Genomic DNA, 10,451 nt, shown 5'->3' on the forward strand with positions numbered 1-10,451 from the left:
TGGTGCCCAGGAGTTCGATACCAGCCTGGGCAACATAGCAAAACCAAAATACAAAAATCAGTTAGGCGTGGTAGATTGAACCTGTAGTCCCAGCTACTCATGAGGCTGAGGCATGAGAAGGTCCTGAACCTGGGAGGTGGAGGTTTCAGTGAGCCTAGACTGCACCATTGCACTCCAGCCTGGGCAACAGAGCAAGACTGTCTCGAAAATAAATACTTAAATAAAATTTTTAAAATGAAAATAAAAGAATTGTTTCTATAAGGAGTAAGGAAAGGATCCAGTTTCGGCTTTCTACTTATGGCTAGCCAATTTTCCCAGCACCATTTATTAAATAGGGAATCCTTTCCCCATTTCTTGTTTCTCTCAGGTTTGTCGAAGATCAGATGGCTGTAGATGTGTGGTATTATTTCTGAGGATTCTGTTCTGTTCCATTGGTCTATATCTCTGTTTTGGTACCAGTACCATGCTGTTTTGGTTACTGTAGCCTTGTAGTATAGTTTGAAGTCAGGTAGCGTGATGCCTCCAGCTTTGTTCTTTTGACTTAGGATTGTCTTGGAGATACGGGCTCTTTTTTTCCTTACTCCTTATACGAAAATTAATTCAAGATGGATTAGAGACTTAAATGTTAGACCTAATACCATAAAAACCCTAGAAGAAAACCTAGGTAGTACCATTCAGGACATAGGCATGGGCAAAGACTTCATGTCTAAAACACCAAAAGCAATGGCAGCAAAAGCCAAAATTGACAAATGGGATCTAATTAAACTCAAGAGCTTCTGCACAGCAAAAGAAACTACCATCAGAGTGAACAGGCAACCTACAGAATGGGAGAAAATTTTTGCAATCTACTCATCTGACAAAGGGCTAATATCCAGAACCTACAAAGAACTCAAACAAATTTACAAGAAAAAAACAAACAACCCCATCAAAAAGTGGGCAAAGGATATGAACAGACATTTCTCAAAAGAAGACATTCATACAGCCAACAGACACATGAAAAAATGCTCATCATCACTGGCCATCAGAGAAATGCAAATCAAAACCACAATGAGATACCATCTCACACCAGTTAAAATGGCGATCATTAAAAAGTCAGGAAACAACAGGTGCTGGAGAGGATGTGGAGAAATAGGAACACTTTTACACTGTTGGTGGGATTGTAAACTAGTTCAACCATTATGGAAAACAGTATGGCGATTCCTCAAGGATCTAGAACTAGATGTACCATATGACCCAGCCATCCCATTACTGGGTATATACCCAAAGGATTATAAATCATGCTGCTATAAAGACACATGCACACGTATGTTTATTGCGGCACTATTCACAATAGCAAAGACTTGGAATCAACCCAAATGTCCATCAGTGACAGACTGGATTAAGAAAATGTGGCACATATACACCATGGAATACTATGCAGCCATAAAAAAGGATGAGTTTGTGTCCTTTGTAGGGACATGGATGCAGCTGGAAATCATCATTCTTTTTTTTTTTTTTTTTTTTGAGACGGAGTCTCGCTCTGTCGCCCAGGCTGGAGTGCAGTGGCCAGATCTCAGCTCACTGCAAGCTCCGCCTCCCGGGTTTACGCCATTCTCCTGCCTCAGCCTCCCGAGTAGCTGGACTACAGACGCCCGCCACCTTGCCCGGCTAGTTTTTTGTATTTTTTAGTAGAGACGGGGTTTCACCCTGTTAGCCAGGATGGTCTCGATCTCCTGACCTCGTGATCCGCCCGTCTTGGCCTCCCAAAGTGCTGGGATTACAGGCTTGAGCCACCGCGCCCGGCGGAAACCATCATTCTTTGCAAACTATCACAAGAACAGAAAACCAAACACCGCATGTTCTCACTCATAGGTGGGAGCTGAACAATGAGATCACTTGGTCTCGGGAAGGGGAACATCACACACCGGAGCCTATCATGGGGAGCGGGGCTGGGGGAGGGATTGCATTGGGAGTTATACCTGATGTAAATGACGAGTTGATGGGTGCTGACAAGTTGATGGGTGCAGCACACCAACATGGCACAAGTATACATATGTAACAAACCTGCACGTTATGCACATGTGCCCTATAACTTAAAGTATAATAATAATAATAAATAAATAAATAAATAAACGTAAAAAAAAAAAAAGAATTGTTTCTATACACTTGAAAGTATGATACAGCATACTGGAACATGTCAAGACTATAAATTAGGAGACCTCAGGAACAGCCTCAAATTAGTGTCAGTCTAACTGTGCAACCTTGGGCAAATCACTAATGTCTCCGGATCTCAGTGTCCTCGCCTACAAAAAAGGTAACTTGGACAAGATCAGTAGTTTTCAAAGTGCAATGTGCATATTATCAGTGGCACAAGATACAATCTTAGGTGGCTCACAAATGGATAGGGGTTATTTTGACAGATATGCAATTTTAAAACATTTATTAGCACATGAAACCCATGATATCATAAGTGTTATTGTTTTTGTTGAAAATTTTTTAAGTTAAAGAAAAATACGGCCAGGCGTGGTGGCTCACGCCTGTAATCCCAGCACTTTGGGAGGCTGAGATGGGCGGATCACAAGGTCAGGAGATCAAGACCATCCTGGCTAACACGGTGAAACCCCGTCTCTACTAAAAATGCAAAAAATTAGCCGGGCGTGGTGGTGGGCACCTGTAGTCCCAGCTACTCGGGAGGCTGAGGCAGAAGAATGGCGTGCACCCGGGAGGCGGAGCTTGTAGTGAGCCGAGATCGCGCCACTGCACTCCAGCCTGGGTGACAGAGCAAAGACTCCATCTCAAAAAAAAAAAAAAAAAAAAATTAAGTAAATAGAGGTGCTGAAAGGATATGACAAAAATGGAAAGTTTGCTGCTCATTAAATCGTTTTAATATCCAAGACTCTTTCCAGCTCAGTTATTCTTTTTTTTTTTTTTTTTTTTTTTTTTTTGAGACGGAGTCTCACTCTGTCGCCCAGGCTGGAGTGCAGTGGCCGGATCTCAGCTCACTGCAAGCTCCGCCTCCCGGGTTCACGCCATTCTCCTGCCTCAGCCTCCCGAGTAGCTGGGACTACAGGCGCCCGCCGCCTCGCCCGGCTAATTTTTTGTATTTTTTAGTAGAGACGGGGTTTCACCGTGTTAGCCAGGATGGTCTCGATCTCCTGACCTCGTGATCCGCCCGTCTCGGCCTCCCAAAGTGCTGGGATTACAGGCTTGAGCCACCGCGCCCGGCCTCCAGCTCAGTTATTCTATAGTATATCAGATAGCAAAGAAAATTTTAAGAATGAACTAGGATCAGCAATATGCAGTTATGGTAGAAGCTGTACCCCCAAAATCAGAGTGCTGGACTTCAGAAGAATACCTTTAACTTCATTAAGTCCTTGACTCTCTTTTTTGACCACAGCGTTTGCCTGCTACTGAAATCTCTAGGGCAGGAGCATGGTGACTTCTACGTCACCATCCAACCTACCCCATGCAGCATTCTCCATCGACAGCCCTGCCCCTTGTCCCTGTCTCCCTGGTGACACATAACAAAGGCCATCAAGCTCCCAAATCTTCAACTCCATCCTCTCCAAGAAGGACCCCAAAAGCATTTGTGTCCCAGCAACTGTGAACTTTTCCAGGTTGCCAGACAGAAATTTATCTAATGCTGGTCAAGACCCACCTGGTTGAATACTAGAAAAAACAATCCCTGTTCACAATTTATTGCTATATCTACTTCATCTATCTTCTCTCCTCCACAAATTTCTCCTTTTTCTTTCTTTTTTTTTTTTTTTTTTTGGAGATGGAGTCTTGCTCTGTTGCCCAGGCTGGAGTGCAATGGCAGGATCTCAGCTCACTGCAACCTCTGCCTTGTGGGTTCAAACGATTCTCCTGCTTCAGCCTCCTGAGTAGCTAGGATTACAGGCGCCCGCCACCACACCTGGCTAATTTTTGTATTTTTGGTAGAGACGGGGTTTCACCATGCTGGCCAGCCTTTCTTTTACTTTTAAAAGAGGAGGCATGAAAACTTCACAAAGTAGTTTGCTTCCAGACTAAGAAGAAGGGAGGCTGGGCGTGGTGGCTTATGCCTATAATCCCAACACTTTGGGAGGCTGAGGCGGGCAGATCACCTGAGGTCAGTAGTTCAAGACCAGCCTGGCCAACATGGTGAAACCCCGTCTCTACTAAAAATACAAGAATTAGCCGGGCGTGGTGGCACACGCCTATAATCACAGCTATTAGGGAGGCTGAGGCACAAGGATCGCTTGAACTCAAGAGGCAGAAGTTGCAGTGAACCGAGACCGTGTCCCTGCACTCTAGCCTGGGTGACAGAGTGGAGGCCACATGCATCTGTGGTCCTGAGAAAACGCCCTTGGGCCCATTTTCAAAAGCCTGCTGGGGAGAAAGCCTGTTACTCCTCCACTGAGAGTCTCAGACCCATCTCAGATGGGGACAGGGAAAGGCGCAGGTGAACCAAGCCCAAATCCCAGACTTCCCAGCTACCTCCTGAACCTCATCAGCCCAGAGCTCCCAAAGGACCCCAGTTACCTCAGAACAGCTCCAGAAACTGACGGCTGTTTGCTTAGTGCCCCAGCATCTGTGCAGAGCACCAGAAAAGCTCACCAACTGCTTCACTTCCTGTCTGGGTAGGTTTTACTTCCCTCCAGTGTGCACCCGGGATCCGAGGACAGGCAGGGGAGAGGGGCTCTGCAGCGCTGAGGCAGCCAGAGTGGCAAGTGTGTGGTTTACATGCATGCTTGCTGTGTGCATTTGAGTTTGATGTGGGGGACTTGTGTGCATGCTCATGCGGGTGTTTGTGTGTTCGTGTGTGTTTCAGTTTATGTGCATGTGGTTTTTTTTTTTTTTTGTAGACAGAGTTTCACTCTTGTTGCCCAAGCTGGAGTGCAATGGCGCAATCTCAGTTTACTGCAACCTCCGCCTCCCGGATTCAAGCAATTCTCCTGCCTCAGCATCCTGAGTAGCTGGGATTGCAGGTGTGTGCCACCATGCCCCACTGATTTTTTTGTATTTTTTTTTTTTTTTTTTTTTTTTTTGAGACGGAGTCTCGCTCTGTCGCCCAGGCTGGAGTGCAGTGGCGCGATCTCAGCTCACTGCAAGCTCCGCCTCCCGGGTTCCCGCCATTCTCCTGCCTCAGCCTCCCGAGTAGCTGGGACCACAGGCGCCGCCACCTCGCCCGGCTAATTTTTTGTGTTTTTAGTAGAGACGGGGTTTCGCCGTGTTAGCCAGGATGGTCTCGATCTCCTGACCTTGTGATCCGCCCGTCTCGGCCTCCCAAAGTGCTGGGATTACAGGCTTGAGCCACCGCGCCCGGCCGATTTTTTTGTATTTTTAATAGAAATAGGGTTTCACCATGTTGGCCAGGCTGGTCTCGAACTCCTGACCTCAGGTGATCCGCCCACCTCGGCCTCCCAAAGTGCTGGGATTACAGGCGTGAGCCACCATGCCCAGTGCCATGTGGGTTTGTGTTAGAAGGAGGGTGTGTGTGTGTGTTTGTGTGTGCTGTGTCTTTGAAAGGTCCACAACATATTAGTTTTAGAAACAAGCACTGCAAGAGGCACTCGAAAATCTGTTCCTGAACTCTGGGAAGTTCTCCTTCTTCAAAATGTGATTGTGGACTGTCGGGCAACCCACTAGACAGAGGATAAAAAGTAGCTATCATAAAATACATGTTTTAGTGGGGGAATCAGGGATGTGACAGGACAGTAGAGGGGGTAGTACGTGGGAGACAAGAGCTGGGTCGTGAAAAGGACCAGCAAGAGCAACGCTCCGAGGGACAAGTGGAGCAGACAAGGCTCCTGTGCCCAGGACGGTCAGAATCAGACCTTGCTTTGTACCTAGCCTTAGCACTCTAGCAGTGGGGCCTTGACCAAGTTGTTTCAACTCTCTATACTTCAGTTTCCTCATCTGAAAATGTGGATAATATCGTCAGAGGGTCCATTGTGAGAATTAAAGGAAGAACACATGCAAAGTACCTGCCACATAGTAAGCTCTTGATAAATATTAGCCGTGACTATTCTTAGAAGTAACTATTGGGATGCGTCATCCAGGCCAATTAGAAATGCAGACGTGGGAGGCTACACCAGGGACTTCCGTGATACACGCATGGTCTAAAGACTCGATTGCACCCTACTCCTCCCCAGTCCCACTCAGATCTACCCCCAGACCCCAAATCTACCCTCCAAAGCCCACAGCACTTTCAGTTCTGCAGCTCCCATACATCTGGAGCCTTGGTGCTCCTTTTTGTCATTTTCTCCAAAAAGTACCAGGGTCATTCATCTAATAAACAGGAAGAAATCCGAAAGTAAAAACACAGAGGGGTCAAGGATTCCCTCATCAAGAGTTCAAGACTAGGCCGGGCTCAGTGGTGCATGCCTGTAATCCCAGCACTTTGGGAGGCTGAGGCGGGTGGATCACAACATAAGGAGTTCGAGACCAGCCTCTACTAAAATACAAAAATTAGGTGTGGTGGCGTGCACCTGTAATCCCAGCTACTCAGGAGGCCGAGGCAGGAGAATTGCTTGAACCCGGGAGGCGGAGGTTGCAGTGAGCTGAGATTGCACCACTGCACTCCAGCCTGGATGACAGAGTGAGACTTTGTCTCAAAAAAAGTTTAACACTAATTTTTTGAAAGTCAGAGGAAGTAGAATGTACCACAAGTAATAAGGAGAAACAAGATTGATTTCAGTGCTGCACAAAGGGCAAACCACCAATTCTGAAAGCAAATCACGTGAAGGGTTTTTTTGGGGTTTTTTTTAATACTTTAAGTTCTAGGGTACCTGTGCACAACATGCAGGTTTGATACCTAGGTATACATGTGCCATGTTGGTTTGCTGCACCCATGAACTCATCATTTACATTAGGTATTTCTCCTAATGCTTACCCTCCCCCAACCCCCCAGCCCCCAACAGGCCCCAGTGTGTGATGTTCCTCTTGAAGGGTTTTTTTAAATACCAGGTCAAAGCTAAAGATCAAGCTTTTCTTTCAAAACGCTTTGGCTAAAAGTAGGAGCTAATTTTCACATCTGCGAAGGTGGCTGAAGGACTCCAAGTCACGCCTTGGCAAGGGTGTGGCAGCTGGCTGAGGACTGCAGGTCCTTGTCAGGTGGAACCCGCTGGGTTCTGGGGAGTGGAGACTCAGATCTTGAGGTGGAAGCACAGACACGAGCTGGGCACACTTACCTGGATGTGGGGTTGGGAACGGTGAATCAGAGCCCAGTTAGATCCCGGAGGCCGGCAGCAGGCTCTGCAGAGGTGCAACGGCACCTCATTCAGAACTCATTTCTTGGCCCTCTGTGACTAAAACCAGCTCCAAGCAGGACTTTTTATGGCTGGAGTTGCCTCCAAAGGGGCGTTGGCCTCCACTCAGGTGTGACTCTGAGCGTTGCCTAGCTGAAAAGGTGTGACGACAGGGAGCACACGTGAGGCCATTCGGGAAGAATATTTTGCCAAGTGCAGAGGCCGTAAAAATGTGGAACAGGGCTCTGTTTTTTACGCTGTATTGAAAATGATCATCAGGGCCGGGCGTGGTGGCTCAAGCCTGTAATCGCAGCACTTTGGGAGGCCGAGACTGGCGGATCACGAGGTCAGGAGATCGAGACCATCCTGGCTAACACGGTGAAACCCCGTCTCTACTAAAAAATACCAAAAAAAAAAACAACTAGCCGGGCGCGGTAGCAGGCGCCTGTAGTCCCAGCTACTCGGGAGGCTGAGGCAGGAGAATGGCGTAAATCCGGGAGACGGAGCTTGCAGTGAGCTGAGATCCGACCACTGCACTCCAGCCTGGGCAACAGAGCAGGACTCCGTCTCAAAAAAGAAAAAAAGAAAATGATCATCAGAAGCAGAAACTGGGCTTGTGTTCAGAACCTGAAAATCTGCAGGGCGGAAAAAGAGGACAAAGGCATCTTTTAGGGACTACAAAACTAAACCTCAACAGAAAGATGCCTGAAGAGACAGGTGGATTATGACCTCAGAATTGGAGATAGGAGACGTTTTCAGAATTAAAGATCATCTACGGGCCGGGCGCGGTGGCTCAAGCCTGTAATCCCAGCACTTTGGGAGGCCGAGACGGGCGGATCACGAGGTCGGGAGATCGAGACCATCCTGGCTAACACGGTGAAACCCCGTCTCTACTAAAAAGTACAAAAAACTAGCCGGGCGAGGTGGTGGGCGCCTGTAGTCCCAGCTACTCGGGAGGCTGAGCCAGGAGAATGGCGTAAACCCGGGAGGCGGAGCTTGCAGTGAGCAGAGATCCCCGGCCACCGCACCCCAGCCTGGGTGACAGAGCGAGACTCCGTCTCAAAAAAAAAAAAAAAAAAAGATCATCTACGGCTACACAAACATTTGAGAGGTATTTTCATTTAAACATCCCTTTCTTCCCACCAATATCACGAATTACATGCTATGCACAACCTATAACAGAGTATAGCAGAGTTGCCAATGGTTTAAAGTGCTGCATATATGATTGTTATATAAGGTAAATAAGATTCTTTGACCCCCAGAGTTAAGAAAATGGAAATAATAATTGCTAAGGCATATTAAGAATTATATATGTGGCCGGGCGTGGTGGCTCACTCCTGTAATCCCAGCACTTTGGGAGGCCGAGGCAGGTGGATCACCTGAGGTCAGGAGTTTGCGACCAGCCTGACCCACATGGAGAAACCCCGCCCCTACTAAAAATACAAAATAAGCCAGGCATGGGGGTGCATGCCTGTAATCCCAGCTACTTGGGAGGCTGAGGCAGGAGAACCGCTTCAACCCGGGAGGCGGAGGTTGTGGTGAGCCGAGATCGTGCCATTGCACTCCAGCGTGGGCAACAGAGCGAAACTCTGTCTCAAAATAAATAAATAAATAATTATATATGTATGTGTGTCTATATATATATGCACACACACAAACATTTAATCCTTATAGCAATACATACCTATAAATGAGTGTGTATATATATATATATGGGTGTGTGTGCATATATATATATATATATGCATTTAATCCTTACAGCAATCTTATCAGGTAGGGACTATTACAGTCCCCCCTTGAGAGAGGAGTACCCTGAAGCACCTGGCAGTTAGGTAACTTGCCCAAGGTCACACAGCTAGTAACAAGCATAGCATGGCCTTGCAGGCCCAGGTGGGTTCCACCACACTGCTTTCCCTGGCAGCAAGGAAACGGAAGGTTTTTGAAGTAGTAGGGGAGCCACTGGGCACAAGGAAGCAGATCCCTGGAGGAAGGCACAATTAGCAAAGGTGGAGCCCAGGAATAGACGTTACCAGGCATAAGTGATTTTTCCAGACGCTGGGAGCTTGTGTTTTGAATCACCAAAGTATTTTTAGGAAGCAGAAAAGTTAGCTCTTTCATTGAACTGCTATGTGGTTTTGAAGAAAATGTCTTAATATCCATGAAACTCAAAGCTTTAATCTGCAAGAAGGAAGAAATGCCATGTGTCTCCTACTAAGTTTCTTTTCCAAGTTAAGTTTTTTTGTGTGTGTATGTATGAAATAATATATGTGAAAAATTTTTTTGAGACAGAGTTCACTCTGTTGCCCAGGCTGGCGTGCAGTGGTGCAGTCTTGGCTCACTGCAGCCTCTGCCTCCCAGGTTCAAGCAATTCTCTGCCTCAGCCTCCCTAGTATCTGGGATTACAGGCACCTGCCACCACACCTGGCTAATTTTTTTGTATTTTTAGTAGAGACGGGGTTTCACCATCTTGGCCAGGCTGGTCTTGAACTCCTGACCTCATGATCCACCTGCCTCAGGCTTCCAAGTGCTGGGATTACAGGTGTGAGCCACTGTGCATGGCTGAAAATATTTTTAAAACTATAAAGAAACCGTACAATCACACAGCATAAATAATTTTCTTTTTTCTTTCATTCTTTTTTTTTTTTTTTTTTTTTCTGAGAAGGAGTTTCACTCTTATTGCCCAGGCTGGAGCGCAGTGGCATGATCTCGGCTCACCACAACCTCCACCTCCTGGGTTCAAGGGATTTCCTGCCTCAGCCTCCTGAGTAGCTGGGATTACAGGCATGCGCCACCACACCTAGCTAATTTTTTTTTTTTTTTTAGTAGAGATGGGGTTTCTCCATATTGGTCAGGCTGGTCTCGAACTCCTGACCTCAGGTGATCTGCCCGCCTCAGCCTCCCAAAGTGCTGGGATTACAGGCATAAGCCACCGTAGCCAGCCCAGCATAAGTAATTTTCCTTGCATAAATCTTTCTAGTATTTTTTCTGGTTTCTTAGGGTGCGGTAAACATAATTTGATCTTTTTTGAGGACTTGGGATCATTATTATGAGCATTTATTATAATAGTTTCTAATGCAATTGCATTATCACTCTATTTACAATGCCAGTGAGGTGTGGAGCTTTGTTTGCCCATGTCCTAAATGGCTTTAGACTGCTCTGCTTGTATGTATTTTTTATGTAATTTTTCTGTCCCTTCCTATGCAGTTCACTTGCCATTCTAGGTAGGTCTAAATTCCAGCA

General features: G+C 46.6%; 1 protein-coding gene across 1 annotated transcript in view; it reads right to left on the reverse strand.

Annotated features, from left to right (window-relative positions):
• The window catches only part of ADA2 (adenosine deaminase 2), a 50,173-nt gene extending 45,560 nt beyond the window's left edge, over nucleotides 1-4,613 (reverse strand). Inside the window, exon 1 of the mRNA XM_071079974.1 lies at nucleotides 4,504-4,613. The gene's annotated coding sequence lies outside the window, so the exon portion shown is untranslated. The remainder of the gene's footprint in view (nucleotides 1-4,503) is intronic.
• Between the last annotated feature and the right edge of the window lie 5,838 nt (nucleotides 4,614-10,451).

The sequence above is a fragment of the Macaca nemestrina genome, chromosome 15 (assembly GCF_043159975.1).
Source record: "Macaca nemestrina isolate mMacNem1 chromosome 15, mMacNem.hap1, whole genome shotgun sequence".
Lineage (NCBI taxonomy): Eukaryota > Metazoa > Chordata > Mammalia > Primates > Cercopithecidae > Macaca > Macaca nemestrina.